General features: G+C 37.6%; 1 pseudogene across 1 annotated transcript; it reads left to right on the top strand.

Annotated features, from left to right (window-relative positions):
• Positions 1 to 211: 211 nt before the first annotated feature.
• Positions 212 to 17,566, top strand: LOC308522030 (lebercilin-like; annotated as a pseudogene). The gene is made up of 2 exons: positions 212 to 319; positions 15,743 to 17,566. The product of its transcript is annotated as a lebercilin-like (transcript).
• Positions 17,567 to 18,461: the final 895 nt, after the last annotated feature.

Genomic DNA, 18,461 nt, shown 5'->3' with positions numbered 1-18,461 from the left:
AGGGGGAAAATGGAACACTGGGGGAGCCAGCGCTTCTTTCTGGCCTCTGGCTTATATTATCTCAGCAAGTGACTAAAGATTTGGCTGTTGTTTTCAGTTTGGCTTATTGTCCTAATTGACCACCTGGCAGCTCTCTTTCTGACAACCCCTTTGATGTAATCTATATATGTTAGCATCTCTGGACAGAGAGCAAGGTAGAAAAAAATGAAACATGGATCTGGAGGATAAAACTAAAGATATTCAGTACATTTTAGACCTTTTGCCTCTCAGTCTTCAGTCCTGCCTTACACCTCAACCTCTACACTCGTCCTTCATCCGAGTAAACTTTGTGTTCCTAATATGGGGAATGTACGAAATCCCATTAATTACAATATCATTGCAAAGTGTTGCCAATTTAATCATATTCTAAAAGCTAAATAAAACAGAGAGAAAATAAACTATTCAATTCCATTAACATCTGCTGTGGCAACTGCCTCATATTTAATAAGAAGATTTGCGTTAAATAACTTAACTTATTCCTGGTCCTCTTACCTTCTGCCCTCAGCTTATCTAAATGAATCCTTTCCCTGTTGGGATGACACAAATCTTTTCTCTTATAAGAACTTAATCCTTGATGATCTTGTCTTTATAAGATTGCTGCTGTTTTTATTGACCGGAACTATTTGGCAAGGGACTATTGAAATATACTTTAAATCAATCCTTTGAGTTTCCTTTTATAAAAATGTAATGTCAGGAACTCATTTCCTTTAGTGATCAGGATCAACAATCCTAGCCAGTACAATACTTCTATTCCCAGTGGTTCAAATTCATGAAAGGTTATTTCTTCTGGAAACAACAGCAACTTGCACTTTATGGAAAGCATGGCCATGGCACCTCATGAAAACATTGCTTCCTTGGGCATAAGAACTCCCAAATCCATTGAACCAAAGGTCATGAGGAAGGGGGGACAAAGTAAGCCATTCTCACCTCTACCATTAGCCTCCTGGTCCTTACATCTTGGCTAGAGAATATGGTAAAAAATGTTGGTCAATAGTTTGAGACATGTACACTATTTAGTAGAACTACACTCTAAACTTTCTGGATGGGGTCTTTGGCTGGCATAGCTAAGCCTTCAGCAGGCCATTTGATTATTCTACCAGGCAAGTTGCTTGTGGTTGAGGGACACACCGTAAGACCAGTGTATACCATGGACCTGAGCCACTACCACATGTCCTTTGCTAAAAATCAAATATCCTTTGGTTGGGTGCAATGTTGTGTGGGGCAACCTGGTGAGGTCTACAATTAACAGAAGATTTTGAGAAGGGAGACAAATATATTTTATATTATGAAGACAAAGTATTGTGTTTTTCTTAATAGGTGGGGTCCAATATAGTTAAGTTTCCAGCAGCTAAAAGGCTGTTACCCACCACCCACTTACATTATCAGGAGATGATGCCATATTGAGGCTCAGCCTGAGCTGAAACCAAATGGAAGTCAGGGCTAATTGATGCAATCTGTCCACACTAACATGGGGAGAGCAGAATAGAGAAGAAAAGAAATCAGGTTGATCAAGGAAGCAAACAGAAGGACTCCAACATAGAAATCAAATGAAAATGATAAATAAACATCTAAAAGATGATCAACTTAATTCATAGCAATTCCACAACTGCTATTTAAAAACAGTGACAAGCTATATTTCATCTATCAGATCAGCAAAGTTCTTTTATAAAATTGAAAATATTATTGGTGGATAGAGGATGTGATGAAAGAGGAACTCCCACATGCTGCTGGAGAAAGTTAAAATTAACATTCCTTTGGGAATTAGATTTTCATAAAAATAAGAATGTGCTGAACCAGAGTCTACTTCAAGAAGCATAAGAATGAAATATTTATAAAGAGCACAGGAATATTGTTCAAGATGTTTATAGTTTGCTGTGCAATAAACAAATTATGGGAATAATTCTAAAGTCCATAAATATGGGATAAGAAGTAATTTTGGCACAGTGAAGTAAAATGGCGTTTGATTCAGCTGTTCACAAAAAAAGGATTAAAGGATTAAAAACCTACATGTACTTACATGGAATTAATTTTGTGCCAAATGGTAAAAATTAAGTTGCAGAACAATTTTTAGAGTATGTTTCCATATGAGTTTTTATAAGTATATAGTATAAATTATCCAGATATTATAGGAAAATTTAGAAAATGCAGCTATTATACAATGTTATTGTCTAGGACAGAATATATCTTCTACACATTTTCTATTTTTCTATCTCTGTCCAAACATGAAGATGGATTTAAAACATGCATGTGGCAGCACGTACACACGCACACACATGCACACACACTGGAGTTTTTTTTTTCTTTTTTTTTTTTTGTTTTTTTTTATCCTCTTCTTTTTTTTTTTTTTAATTTATTGCTTAAGGTATTACAAAGGGTATTACATATGTGTCCATTTTATCCCCCCACCCTAGACAGTCCCCTAGCCTCCCCTATCCCCCAATGTCTTATGTCCACTGGTTATGCTTATATGCATGCATACAAGTCCTTTAGTTGATCTCTTACCCCCCTACCTCCTGCCCCCCAACCCTCCCCGGCCTTCCCGCTGCAGTTTGACAATCTGTTTGAGGCAGCTCTGCCTCTGTATCTATTATTGTTCAAAAGTTTATAATGGTCTCTATTATCCATGAATGAGTGAGATCATGTGGTATGTTTCCTTCATTGACTGGCTTATTTCACTTAGCATAATGCTCTCCAGTTCCATCCATGACGTTGCAAGTGGTAAGAGTTCCTTCCTTTTTAGAGCAGCATAGTATTCCATCGTGTAGATGTACCACAGTTTTCTAATCCATTCATCTACTGATGGGCACTTAGGCTGTTTCCAGATCTTAGCTATGGTGAATTGTGCTGCTATGAACATAGGGGTGCATATATCCTTTCTGATTGGTGTTTCTGGTTTCTTGGGATATATTCCTAGGAGTGGGATCACAGGGTCAAATGGGAGTTCCATTTTCAGTTTTTTAAGGAAACTCCATACTGTCTTCCATAGTGGCTGCACCAGTCTGCATTCCCACCAGCAGTGCAAGAGTGTTCCTTTTTCTCCACATCCTCTCCAGCACTTGTCGTTTGTTGATTTGTTGATGATAGCCAGTCTGACAGGTGTGAGATGGTACCTCATTGTTGTTTTGATTTGCATCTCTCAGATAATTAGTGACTTTGAGCATGTTTTCATATGTCTCTTGGCTTTCTGAATATCCTCTTTTGAAAGGTGTCTATTTAGGTCCTTTGCCCATTTTTTGATTGGATTGTTTATCTTCCTTTTGTTGAGTTGCATGAGTTCCCTATAAATTTTGGAGATTAGGCCCTTATCAGATATGACATTGGCAAATATGTTTTCCCACACAGTGGGTTTTCTCATTGTTTTGTTGATGGTTTCTTTTGCTGTGCAGAAGCTTTTTATTTTGATGTAGTCCCATTTGTTCATTTTCTCTTTAGTTTCAAGTGCCCTAGGAGCTGTATCAGTGAAGAAATTGCTTCGGCATATGTCTGAGATTTTGCTGCCTTTGGATTCTTCTAGAATTTTTATGGTTTCCTGTCGTACATTTAAGTCCTTTATCCATTTTGAGTTTATTTTTGTGTATGGTGTAAGTTGGTGGTCTAGTTTCATTTTCTTGCATATATCTGTCCAATTTTCCCAACACCATTTATTGAAGAGACTATCTTGGCTCCATTGTATGTTCTTGCCTCCTTTGTCAAATATTAATTGAGCATATTGGTTCGGGCCGATTTCTGGGCTCTCTATTCTATTCCATTGATCTATATGCCTATTCTTGTGCCAGTACCAGGCAGTTTTGAGAACAGTGGCTTTGTAATACAACTTGATATCTGGTATTGAGATCCCACCTACTTTGGTCTTTCTCAGGATTGCTGTAGCTATTCGGGGTCTTTTTTTATTCCAGATGAATTTTTGGAGAGTTCGTTCTAGATCTCTGAAGTATGCCGTTGGTATTTTAATGGGAAGTGCGTTGAATTTATAGATTGCTTTGGGTAGTATGGACATTTTAATGATGTTGATTCTACCAATCCATGAACATGGTATGCTCTTCCATCTGTTTATGTCTTCCTCTATCTCTTTTTTTAGTGTCCTGCAGTTTTCCGAAACCAGGTCTTTTACCTCTTTAGTTAGTCACAACAGTTTTGAATTAAGACTACTAAAGCATTCCATGTGATGGTTTATCATACTTGATTGCTTTGTTTCCTTTGTTGGCATTAAATTTGTTTTTCATGCTTGTAGGAAATTTACCAAGTTTTACTATTTATAATACCTTTGCTTTTTTAAAAAATCCTCTCCCAAGGATATGTTTTTATTGATTTTAGAGAGGGAAAGGGAGAAAGTGAGAGAGAGAGAGAGAAACATCAATGTGAGAGACAAACATGGATCAGTTGCCTTCTTTATGCACCCTGACAAGGGATCGAACCCACAACCTAGTGTGTACCCTGACCTGGTATTGAACCTCAACCTTTTGGTATATGAGATGATGTTCTGACCAACTGAGTCACCTGTCCATTGCAATATCTTTACTCTGAATAAATAATTAAGCAAAAACCATTTAAAATGACTTATATTTAAGACAAACAGAACTATACTTCATTTTCTTCAACATGAAGTAATCTATACATTAAGGAATATAGATTTCTGTGAAGTTTGTGAGTCATTAGAACTGAAGCCCACTCTGCCTTCCAGTCTAGGACCTAAGCCTGACCAGCTCAACATTTGCTCTTATTTCTCTCCTTACTCTACCATCAGCTCTTGAGAATCAGCTTCATTACATGATTCAATATTACATCAATATTGGTCAGACTGTTACCAGCCAGTTTGACCAATATTGGTCCCAGTGAACCTTAATACAGCAAGCTTTAGTAAAGGCAGATAATGTAAAGTGACAATGATAGAATTCCACAGACAGCTAGTTCAGTACCAAAACACATATCAGATTTCCTTCCATTTGCTGCTCTCCTTCTCTCTTAGTTAGAAAAAGGTAGAACTGAAGGTGCTTTATAACTTTAAGGTCAAAGTTTCCTTGAGAATTTGTTTTCTACATAATTGTTAAGATAACAATTTCATAATATTTCTAAAGATTTTTGATTGGACTGAGATTTCATACAAATCTGACTACTGTGTATCAAGAAAATTAACAAACAAAAATTCATAGAAAGACAGGAGTATGGTTGTTACCAGAAGGAAAGAAGGGTGGAGGGGTAATAAAGGGTAAATGGATCAAATTTGTGGTGACAGAAAAACATTTGACATTGGGTGATAAACATATAATTTGACTTTGGGCGATAAATATATATAATGTACCATAGAATTATACACTCAACACTTACATAATTTTATTAACCAATGTTACCCAAAAAAATTAATTTTAAAATAATTAAAAATTAATTTTAAAATAATTAAAAATTAATTTTAAAATAATTAAAAATTATCTTAACAATAGATGCTTAACAAACACAGGGGATGAGCAAAATATTTTAAAATCACATGACTTTCCTGCTAGCATGGAAGCTTGCTTTTCTGTAATCACGAGATAGGACCTTATTTAACAAACTCCAGCATATCTCTCATTTGTCTCCTGATAAATTAAAATTTCCATAAAAGGAAAACTATAATTACATGAATATAAAAATATATAATATACATACCCATGTATTATATGTATGTATGTGCAAATATATCATGTAATACAAGTGAGCCCTTCTCGGAGATATTTTGCAATTCCTTAAGTAATATGATGCTACAGGCTGAATTGTGTCTCCCTAAAAATGTATATGTTGAAGTCCTAATGCTGAATACCTCAAAATGTGACTGTATTTGGAGAGAAGGTATTTAAATAGATAATTAAATTAAAATGAGGTCATTGGTTTGGGCTCTAATTTGATGATAGTTTCCTAATAAGAAGAGGAGATTAGGGCACAGACACACGCAGAGGGAAGAACATGTGAAGACATAGGAAGAAGACAGCCATCTACAGGATGAGAAAAGAGGACTCAGAAGAAACTGTCCCTGGTAATACACTAATGTCATAATTCTGGCCTTTATAAGTTATGAGAAAGCAAATGTCTGTTTCTTACACCACTAGTCTTTATTTCTTTGTTATGACAGCTCTAGTAAATGATACATTTGCTAATACATATGAGCATTCTTATGGGCGAAACATAATATGAGCTCATATGCATTATGGGCAATGAACATTTTGCGTTGCTATTATTTTTCCATAAGTTAACTTTATTCCTATAGAGTTGCAAAATAATCTAGCTATAGAAAGTCAATACAAAGTGCAAGCCCATATACTGTCAGATATTCCTCCAAGGGTCCATTAGACAAGACTCATCACTGAACTGAAAGGATGCCCAGTGACCTCATTTGCCCATTTCTAAGAAGTAGACATTTTTCATTCCAAAACCTCATTCCCTGCACAAAACTTCTATCTCGTGTATGAGACCATTGACAAGATATATCTCCTTTCCTTGCATTCAGAAATACTTGTGAGAGTATTTTCCTAGTAGTATCTATGTACGTGCCATTCAGGTGGACCATCCTCCTTGGTCCTGGGTGAGTGGCCTCTTCCACTATCCTGGCCAGAATGTCGGTTTCTGCCTTCGGCCATCAATTAATAATCAGAAGCTTCGTTGTGCTCAGTTACAACACACGGTCATCATTTTACATGTGTAGAGACATCAGATTCTCATAAAAATAATAAAAATGCTCATGCACACGAATAAAATGGATGAAGCCAGTTTTACACCTACAAATCTGTTTTGAATATTACAACTTCTGTGAAAGAATTAAATTCAGATTTTTTTTGTTGATAATTTTGACTCTTTCAAGTAAGCAAAAGCAGCCTGATGATGGTAAAGCAGGTGGGGAGAATATAAGCAGGTTTTAGAAAAAGGAGGTATAAAACAGTAATGAAACTCACCTGCTATAAAGGACTGACGTGACCACTCTTGCTCTGAAGCCATATTCAATCTGGCTTTACTCATTCATGACCTAGTTTATTTTTAAGATCACATGACAATATTTAAAAAAATGTTTCAAGACCCTCCTTGATAATCAGCCTACGGTTGACATATATTGCAACAAAATATTTTTTTATTGATTAAGATATTACATATATGTCCTTATCCCCACGTTACCCCATACCCCCCAACCCCCGCTCATGCCTTCAACCACCCCCGCGCTCCGTTGTCCGTGTCCATTGGTTAGGCCTATATGCTTGTATATAAGTCCTTTGGCTGATCTTTCCCCCTTACCCCCACCCTCCCCTATCTTCCCTCCAAGGCCCGACAGTCCAATCAATGCCTCTCCGTCTCTGGATCAGTCGTTGTTTATCAGTTTATATTGTTCATTATATTCCACAAATGGGTGAGATCATGTGGTATTTATCCGCTCTCCAGTATCATCCATGCTGTAGCAAATGGTAAGAGTTCCTTTTTCTTCTTCCTCTTCTTAAACAATACCTTTCAGCATTTCATATAATGCTGGTTTGGTGGTGATGAACTCCTTTAGCTTTTTCTTATCTGTGAAGCTCTTTATCTGACCTTCCATTCTGAATGATAGCTTTGCTGGATAAAGTAATCTTGGTTGTAGGTTCTTGCTATTCATCACTTTGAATATTTCTTGCCACTCTCTTCTGGCCTGCATGGTTTCTGTTGAGAAATCAGCTGACAGTCGTATGGGTACTCCCTTGTAGGTAACTGAGTTTCTTTCTCTTGCTGCTTTTAAGATTCTCTGTTTGTCTTTTGCTCTTGGCATTTTAATTATGATGTGTCTTGGTGTGGTCCTCTTTGGGTTCCTTTTGTTTGGGGTTCTCTGTGCTTCCTGGACTTGTAAGTCTATTTCTTTCACCAGGTAGGGGAGGTTTTCTATCATTATTTCTTCAAGTAGGTTTGCAATATCTTGCTCTCTCTCTTCTTCTGGCACCCCTAGAATTCTGATGTTGGTACGCTTGAAGCTGTCCCAGAAGCTCCTTACACTATCGTTGTATTTTTGGAATCTCTTTTTCTTCTTTTTCGGTTGGGTATTTTTTGTTTCTTTGTATTTCAAATCTTTGACTTGATTCTTGGGATCCTCTTGTCTGCTGTTGGATCTCTGTAAATTATTCTTTATTTCAGTCAGTGTATGTTTAATTTCTAGGTGGTCTTTTTTCATATCCTCCAGGGTCTCACTAAATTTATCAGCAGTTTCCATAAAATTCTTGAAAAACCTTATAAACGTGGTTTTGAACTCTATATCCAGTCATTTGCTTTCCTTCATTTCTGTCATTTGTGACCTGTTTATTTGTCTCTGCATTTTTTATGCTTCCCTGTGTTGGTAGAGTGGTTTTGTGTGCTAGGTGTCCTGTAGGGCCCGGTGGCTCAGCCTCCCCAGTTACCTGAGGTGGACACTCTTGGTGCACCCCCTTGTGGGCTTTGTGCACAGTCTTGTTGTAGTTATGCCTTGATTATTGTAGGTATCACTGGGAGGAATTGACCTCCAGGCCAACTGGCAGTGAGAATCAGCTGTGTCTGCAGTGGGAGAACTTCTGTGCAGAAGACACCCTTCTGGAGCAGTACTTGCTTCAGTGGGGCTTTGGTGCTCATTGAGTCTGCACCCTGAGTGTGTCCCTTATGGATCTGAGGAGTTGTAATCTGGATGATCCCCCTCTGACCACTGGGTACACTGGCTCTTGGATCTAAGGAGGTGCTAATTTAGCCTCTGCCTGAGGTTACCCAGCAGGAGCTATGAAGAGAACTGCAGATTCCCCTTCCTTTTTTGGAGTTTGGAGGTGCCCTGATGAGGCCCAGCTTTGAAGCAATGCAAGCTGCTGTGGGGCCTTGGCCTTCTCTTGGAAGTTCCGGTTCTGTCTGGCCCAGCTGCAATTTGTTAGGTAATTTTCAGGTTGCAAAGGGCCAGGGCATTCATATGCAAAAGCCTCTGCCTCAGCCTGGGTGGGGAGGGGTCTCAGGGAATCACAGGGCAGAGCAAGCAGGTATGGCTGGTCCTCAGCCCTGCCCTAAGGGGCCATGTCTCTCAGTGTCCCGATAATTGCTGCAAGCACCTCTGAGGGAAAGCCGCCTTCAAGTTCAGAGTTCTGCCTGCTGCCAGACAGTCCAGTTTCTCCCTGTGAGTCCTGGGTCCCCAGAGACTTCCCGGTACCGGAGTTCAGAGCAGTTGGGAGCTTGTGACTCCCTCCCGATTCAAAAAGACAGCCGTGTCCTCAGGTGTTAGCCACTTTCCACACTCGCTCGAGCCTCCATACCTCTGCACTTTACTTCCACAGCTCCTCTGGCTCTCAGTGTGCTTTTCTCTTTCCTTCTAGTTGTAGAATTTCCACTCAGCCAGCCTTCCTGTAGTTCTGGATGATGTCCGTTTTGTCTTTTCGTTGTATTTTTGAAATTGTTGTGGGAGGCAGCAATTTCCTGGTGTTTAGCTATGTCGCCATCTTAGTTTCTCCCAAAATATTTGAAGAGATAATCCAATCAAGGCAAATGTTAACCCTCCTGACAGGTCTGTTTTTAGCATTTTGCCCTAAAGTCTAATGTTAGGAACCTTTAGGAAATTCTAAATTTTCTAATTCATCTTCCCAAAAGGCTATGCTGTAGATTTCGACCTTATTTGGTTCTCCTATTTTAAATCAAATTTTCTCAAGAAATTGGAACATTATGTTACTCCAAATGCCCAGTTTAAAAAGCAAAGGGAACTAAAAAATTGACTTAGCAGCCATGTGTGAGTGACAGTAGTGAGTGTCGGGGATATAAAGAAAATGAACTTTTCAGAGTGCCTTAAAATAGCATGTTATTTAACGTGCTGATTATTTAGTAATTTTAAAAAAATAATATGAGTTTATTGCTCTATCAAGAGAAGATTAAGCTGTGCTTTTCATTGCACTCTTTCTTCTAAAGCACTGGAATTATTTTCTTTGTTTAGTGCATGCCCAGCTGCTGCCCTAGTAAGTCCCACAAACTGGTTGCACAGCTGTGCTGGCTGTTACAGATTTTGGAATTGGAATGTTCTTCTTAGGAGTCTCAGCAATTTTGGCCCAGATTTCATGTGAACATATTCATAATCCACAGTTGAAAAACATCTGTTTTTGTGAACATCACATGCAAAGTGGTTGATTTTTTTAATCAAGTGGTTTTAGTTTTTTTGTGTTGTGTGTGTTTTTTAGGAGTGTGGAGTATTTGTCTTTGTATTGTTGGAAATATTTAGACAAATTTACCAACTTCTTGCAGAAAACTCAGAGTACATGAAAAGGTGATCAACATCGCTAAACCACAATGCAAATTAAAACCACAATGAAATATTACTTCACATATGTTAGAGTGGTAATTATTATAAAAAATAGCAAGTGTTGGCAAGAATATGGGGAAATTGAAACCTCTGTACACTGTTGGTAGGAATGTAAGATGGTGAAGCTTCTATGGAAAAACAGTATGAAGGCAAAAACATAAAAATAGAACTACAATGTGACCCAGGAATTCCACTTCTGGTTATATGTCCAAAAGAATTGAAATCAGGATCTCAAAATTATATAATTGCAACATTGTTCACAATAGCCAAAATGTGCAGACAATCAGAATGTTCATCGAGGGATGATTGATAAAGAAAATGTGGTATATACATGCAATAAAATAGTGTTCAGCCTTCAAAAGGAAGGAAATCCTGCCACATGCAACAAACAATACGGATGGACCTGGAGGAGGGCCTGCTAAGTGAAATAAGTCAGTTAAAGAAAGGCAAATACTGCTTGATCCCACTTATATGAGGTATTTAAAATAATCAAACTCACAGAAGTATGGAGGAGAAGGGTGTTTGCTGGGGGCTGAAGGGAGGAAAAAAGGGGCAGCTGTTTGTTTTTTTCAGTGGATATAAAGTTTCAACCCAAGATAAATAAGCTCTAAAACTCTGCTGTGAAACATATTGGGTGTAGTTGACAATACTCTATTTTACACTTAAAATTTGTTAAGAGGGTAAATCTCATGTTTAATGTTCTTACCACACATGCATATACATATACACACACACAAAGCAAAGGAGCACAGGGAGACGTTTAACAGTGATGAATTTATCTTGATTGTGGTGATGATTTAATGAGTATTTGTTTATTAAATTATGTACATTAAATGTGTGCAATTTTCTGTATATTAATTATGTTTGATAAAGCTGTTAAGGGGGGAAAAAAGCTCAGATGATATGAAGCTAAATAGCCTAGTATTTCCAGTAACCAGGTGAAGCTAACCGCCTGATTGTTTTAAAATAATTTTATTCCATTCCTCTTCTCTGTTCAACTAAACTTGACAGTAGCCAAGATACATTCATATATTGATCTCTGCATTTTGCATTCCCAAAGTCCGTTCTGTTTTAGCATCTGTTCAGGACCACTCTCACTGACAGTTCTTCCTCACTGACTCCTTCCCTTCACTCAACTACTTAATACTCATACAGAAGAGTGCACTGCACTCCCTCTGTTTCCAGTTTCTTAGAGTTTTTGTCCACTTAGAACATGATATGCTCCGAATCTTTGCCTAGTCTCTCCCAGAAAGCAAAATTCAATTGTCTTTTGCTTCATCCCATATGGTCTATTTAATACAAGGCCAAGTAATTATATATTTATGTTATATATCTATAGTTATAGCTATATCTATTGCTAGCTCATTTATATCTACCTATATATCATAAACTATGAAACTGATGCATGATATCAGTTAATTATATTCAATTTCTCTGTATTAAAGTTATGTTTGCACCACTTTGTCATTTACTAGGTTGTGAGTTCCTTGAAGGGAACATTATGTCTTATTCATTTTTTTTTTCACCAAAATTAAGCAGTTAGTTGCTTGGTAAATGTAAATTTTAATCTGAACTAAACATTTGAAGTTCATTTGGGCTTTTCTGATTAGAACCAAACTTTGGTATTAAAATTACAATTTAAAACAAATTTTAAGATAAAAAAAAATTATGTATAATGACACCTTAGTTTGTGCACTGCCTTCTAAGAGAAAAAAATATTTTGTTGCTTGGGATCAAAATATTGTGTTGATTGGGTTGACCAGATTGAGTAGAGCCATACCTGCAAAGACTTAAAATGGGCTAGAGTGATTTCCACTAGCAAGATCTGACAGCCACCTGACAAATAACAGTTAATTGTGGAAGCTGGAGCATTGGCTTATTAATTCAAAGTCAGCAAATTCTGAATTTTAAAGCGATTTTGCATGATGTTTAAAAATTAAACAGAAACAACAAAACAGAATGGAATCCTTCTGGCATTCATGAGATTTAAATGAAGAATTGCATTGCTTTTCAAGGTTTCCTCCTTCTCCTCCTCCTTCTCTTTCTTCTTCTTCTTCTTCCCAATAAAAAATATTTTTTACAAAAACATGAGGTGGGCCAGATTTTTCCCAATGAAAATAAATAATTTGCTAATCTATACTTTATAGAGAATCAAACACTCTTCAGAAAGCAGACTAGGTGATATATCAGCTTACTTCTAATTCAAAAGTTCTATAAATCTATGCTATTGTAACTAAAGACTCAGCCAAAAACATATTGGAACAACATGGATGAATCTTGAGGACATTATACTAAGTGAGAGAAGTCATCTAGAGAAAGACAAATATTGTACAATATCACTAATATGTCAAATCTAAAAGATGCAGGGGAGGGGGTTGGGGGCTAGAAGATTTGGGGAAATGTTATTAAAGGATACAAACTTGCAACTAGAAGATGAACAAGCTATCAGGATTTATTTCAAATGTTGGCATTTCTTTTGCATGCTGTTCATGCAAGAAACAGACAAACATAAATGCACATTATGTAGTAATTCAACCTCTGTGACAAGTACAGTGGTGATGGTGGTAGTAAAAAGGTATGGTTTTGTGGCCCTTATATCATGCCATATAGGTGACCATTATAAACCTGGTTCAACATAGTTTAAAAGCTTTCTGATATATTTTAAACATTTTCAAGAAATAAGTTCATTGAAATCCGTTGAATGAAACAACTATCTATAAACTTTACATATACTCTACAGATAGTGTATATAAAATTTATATTTTGCTAATAGCAGATTTTATGTTATTTTCTTTTTCTTTTTACAAAAACCATATGTATACTATAATTTAAAACAAAATACTGAGAGTGTGGTATCTGTTTTTAGTTTCTGGTTCCTGGCATATAGCTCCTAAATCCCTTGGAATTTCCTAAGGGAAAGGGAGGTAAGAACATCCTCTGTTTAAAGGAAGCTCTCCTTCTTAACCCTTAGATAGCTTCAAGGTGGTAGCTGATCTCCAGAAAGACCAAGACTTGATTAGGAGTTTGGAACTTTCACCCTCACCTTCCAACTTCCGGGGATAAGAGAAGTACTGAAGATTGTTTGAGTTAATCACAACAAATCAATAATTTAATCAATTATGCACTTCTAATGAAACCATCATGAAAATCCCTATTTATTTTTTATGTGTTTTATTTAATTTTTCTTTTTAGTTTAAGGAACTCAGTTTTCAAATTATTAGAACTGAGAATTTCTAAATTGTCAAAAACCTCAACATGTGAGGAAGGGTATACAGCCCAACTCTATGGGGATAGAAGCTCCTGCACCTGGGACCCTTTGAGACCTTGTCCTCTTTATTGGGCTGTTCATTTGTACATTTTGTAATAAACTAGTAAAGATAAGTAAAGTGCCTTCTTGAGCGAATTCTGTGAGTTATTTTAGCAAGAAATCAAACCTGAGGAGCTAGTTGTGGGGCCTTCCAAATTATAGCCAGTCAGTCAGAAGAATGTTAGCTGGGGACTTGCATTTGGTATCTGAGGTGAGAGAAGTCTTGGGTGAATTCTCCCTTGGACAACTTTTCCCTTGGGCTCAGTCTTAACCTTGCAGAGTCTGACACTAACTCCAGGTAGCTGGCATCAAAGTTGATTTGAATTCTAGGATATTCAAGTGCCGTTAGAATTGATGTTGGTGTCAAAAGGTAAAAACCTCTCCGAAAGTAAAAAAATAAGAAAAGTGAAACATTCACCACTCCTCAAATAAGCAGAGGTAAGATACATAGATAGATACACACATATACATTCTCTCTTGCACCACACACATTCACACCCACAGACAAATAGTTCATAATAAATTAGGATTATAACATACAGATCTTTGAACTGTCAATCTATTGTTATCGAAAATATTTTCTTTAATAGAATAGGATACAAATTTATTGACATATGTACTTTAATGTCAACCATTATATTTCAAGATATCATGAATAGTCATTTTAGTATCTTGCATTTTAGGAAAAGCTGTACTAAGAAAACATAATATCACAAAAATCATAGCAAAAAACAGTAAACTGACTATCCATAACATTTTCTATTTTCTTTCCAACTAAAGTGAGACTGCACGTGAATTTATACAACCCTCTGGAGGATTATTTTGTAATACAGATGTTCCTCAACTTACAATGGGGTTGTGTCCTAATAAATCCACTGTAAATTGAAAATATCATTGTAAGTCAAAAATGTACTTAGTATAACTAACGTACTGAACAGCATAGCTTACCCTAACTTACCTTACAGTGAGAATTATCTTGAGTCTTAGCTCAAGAGTAATTGCCTTTCTCTGCTCCTTTTTACCAGAAGCAGCAGACAGAGATGAGAGTTTTGTAGACATGATGTTATGTGAAAACACAAAACTCAACACCCCCAAAATGCTGACAATACGGTACAGTGTAGAGTATCAGTTGTTTTCCCTCATGACTGTGTGGCTGACTGGGTGCTGTGGCTACCGCCCCTGCCCAGCATCATGAGAGAATATCCTACTCATATTTCTAGCCCAGGAAAAGATGAAAATTCAAAGTACAAAAGGAAGTGAGATGATGTAATGACCATTTGTGTGAAATAGAACTAATAATACTAAAAAGTATTTATTACCTGAATTCTGGAGGTACTGTGTTTCAAGCTAACTTTTAGAGATTCTTTTATTTATTATTAAAGCCAAGCTTTATTGGAACAAAGCGTTCAATTTATTTGAAATCTAATACACAGGAGAACTTTGGATGACTGAATCTTTGGATAAGCTGAGATATTCTATTAATCAAAAGAGACAAAAGAAACACAATTCAAATTCCTCATAAACTGAAATCAATAGGAATCTGTCAGGCTGAATTAAGCAATATTCTATTACTAACTTCATATATTATCTAGTGTGGCTAAATAATGTTATTTATTTTTATCTGACTTTTTTCTCTTGTACATAAGAATCTGGAGTCATATAACTTTTGCACATAGAAGGATCTTAGATATTAAACAAATAATTCATAAGCTACAGTGCAAACTCCTTTGAGGTAAATGCTGTATTTTCTTCATCTTTAGATAAAACAGTGAGACACACAAGTATACCTACTTTTTAAAATATTATTAAATTTAAAATGAGGAAACTATGTCCGAAGAAGTTAAGTAACTTATCAAATGACTAATAGAGACTTAGATGTAGCTAGACTTTAGAATTTATTATTTTTAATCCTAGACATTAGTAGTATTATGGCAGACTTCCTCTATTAATGTAAGTATCTTTAACAATAGAAATTATTATATATGCAGCTTTTATTTCATAATGATGTAAATTTAATTATGTCCAAGGTTCCATACTGAAATTCCCAGACAGGTTAGGACAAGTACAGTAAGGGAGAGAATATAGGGGATTGTGGTAAATTGAATAAGCCTCCTGATTCTTAGCTCCAGGAAACCTTGGAAACATTATTGCTGGAGGGGCAGCAAGAAGCTGCCTCTGCAGACATAAGGCAGAGTTTAGCTGCCATTGAAGGAAAGGGTCAAGGACACAGACAGAATAGTAAGTATTCTTACGAAAGAGAAAGAAGTCCAGACACTGACCAAGAAAATAAGGCAAACACCATTACTATCCTTGTTCATCTGATTTTGAAACTACCCCACAGTCTTCTGGCCGGTCATCGCTGGTCAATCCCTCCTCACATCGGAGGAGTAAGAAAAAATATCCTAAAAGACAGTTTTCAGATAGCGAAGTCCATCACCAAGCCCCTAAGAAACCAAGTCATAAGGGTCCATCAAACAGAAAGAAAGTCCGAGTGGGATTTCGCTCCCAGAGCCTGAATAGGGAGCCACTTGGGAAAGATATTGATCTCGTTACAAAACGGGTTCTTTCTGCAAGACTGCTAAAAATCAGTGAATTGCAGAATGAAGTGACTGAACTCCACATCAAGTTAGCTGAGCAGCTAAAAGAAAATAAGGCTTTGCAAAGGCTTCAATACAGACAGGAATAAGTTTGAAGATACAGAAAATGCAATATCACAACTTATTACTCGTCATAACAATGAGATCACAGCACTCAAAGAACGCTTACGAAAATCTCAGGAGAAAGAATAGGCAACTGAGAAAAAGGTGAAAGATGCAGAAGATGAACAGTTTAAGACAAAATTTTCTTTAAAGAAACGGAAAATGATCTCTGAAGCTAGACACCTATCTGAGCGAGATGATTTGGCAAAGAAACTAGTGGCAGCAGAGTTAAAATTAGATGACACTGAGAGAAAAATTAAGGAACTATCAAAAAACCTTGACCTGAGAAGTAACAGTTTCCAGCGACAGTTGCTTGCTGAAAAGAAAAGGGCATATGATGCTCAAGATGAAAATAAAGTTCTTCAAAAGGAGCTACAACAACTACATCATAAGTTAAAGGAAAACGAGAAAGAACTGGATATAAAAAAAAATATTCTAATTGTCTACCAAAGGCTTCTCTAAAGAAAGAAAAAGAACAAATATCAAGAAAAAAATGCTGCATGCCAGAGTGATTTTACATACCAGTGTACAAAAGGAGTGCAAACCAGTGAAGACTTCACACTAGAACTTCCTATTATTCCACAAAGTTATGTGTTATGAAAACAAATGGGACCCGAACTTCTTCCTTTGGACCTGAAATCTCAAGAGAAAGATGAGCATGAAGAAGCAGGGATTCTAAACCCAGTTGAGGAAAGAGAAGAAAATTTTGTTAAAGATCAAAGAAGCCATGTTGTAAAACAAGAGGTTGAGAAGCTGGAGGATGAATGGGAAAGAGAAGAACTTGCTAAAAGCAAAAAGAAAAAGCATCTATGCTGGAGAGAGAAGAAAAGCCAGCATTGGAAACTGGAACATACCAAGTGGAAATGTAGCAAATTCAAAATATTGATGAAGAGGAAGAAGACAGACTGAAGAGAGAACTGCTGCTTGCTAAACTGAAGGAAATCAGCAGAGAACAAGAGTCTCTGAATCTAAAATGTCCTTCTCTGCCATTGCTACCTGATTTGGAATCTAAACTGCACTCCCCAAAGAGAAGCCCCAAACCATACCTGTAAAAAAAAAAAAAAAAAAGTCCCAGGAACACACCAAGTCCTCCAAGTCCCAGGAACACAGTACCTGTCTATGTCTAAAGTTGGGCCAGGAGAGTAGAGACTCCTTCCCCTCCACACATATGCTTATTATAGCAATTCTATTCATAAGTGCCCAAACTCGGAAGGAACCAAGATGCCCTTGAGCAGGTTGATGGACACATCAACTGTGGTATATCTGGACAATGGACTATTATTCAACACTAAAAAGAAATGAGCTATCAAGCCATGAATACATGGAGTAAATTTAAATGCATTTTACTAAACAAAAGAAGCCAATCTAAAAAGGTTACCTATTATATGATCCCAATTATATAACACTAGAGGCCCGGTGCACAAAAATTTATGCATGTGGGTGCGGGGGGGGTGTCCCTCAGCCTGGCCTGTGCCCTCTTGCAGTCTGGGACCCCTTAGGGGATGACCACTTGATGGTTTAGGCCGGCTTCCCGGGGGATTAGGCCTAAGCTGGCAATCAGACATCCCTCTGGCAGCCCGGGAGCCCTCGGAAGATGTCCATTTGCCAGTGGAGAGCAGGCCTAAGCTGCAGTCAGACATCCTTAGTGCTGCTGAGGAGGCGGGAGAGGCTCCCACCACCACCGCTGTACTGGCAGCAGTCAGCCTGGCTTGTGGCTGAACAGAGCTCCCCCTGTGGGAGCGCACTGACCACCAGGGGGAAGTTCCTGCATTGAGCGTCTTCCCCCTGGTGGTCAGTGTGTGTCATAGTGACCAGTCATTCCCAGTCTTTCTGTTGTTAGGGTCAGTTTGCATATTACCCTTTTATTATATAGGATAGAGGCCTGGTGCATGGGTGGGGGTCCTGCTGGGGTGCCACTGGGGTGCCTGTTCAGCCTGAGTGAGGGGCTGATGGTTGTTTTCAGGCTGGCTACACCACCTTTAGGGTGGGGGGTCCCCACTGGGGTGCCTGGCCAGTCTGGGTGAAGGGCTGAGGGCCGTTTTCAGGCTGGACAAGCCTCCCCAGCAACAGAAGCTCCCAGCCTCTCCTTTTTTTCTTTTTTTTTTCCTGGGATTTATTTACCTTCTATAATTGAAACTTTGTA

This window comes from Myotis nattereri (assembly GCF_964212035.1).
Source record: "Myotis nattereri genome assembly, chromosome: 7".
Taxonomy (NCBI): domain Eukaryota; kingdom Metazoa; phylum Chordata; class Mammalia; order Chiroptera; family Vespertilionidae; genus Myotis; species Myotis nattereri.
The sequence above is the reverse complement of the archived record's forward strand: the minus strand, read 5'-3'. Positions and strand labels throughout refer to the sequence as shown.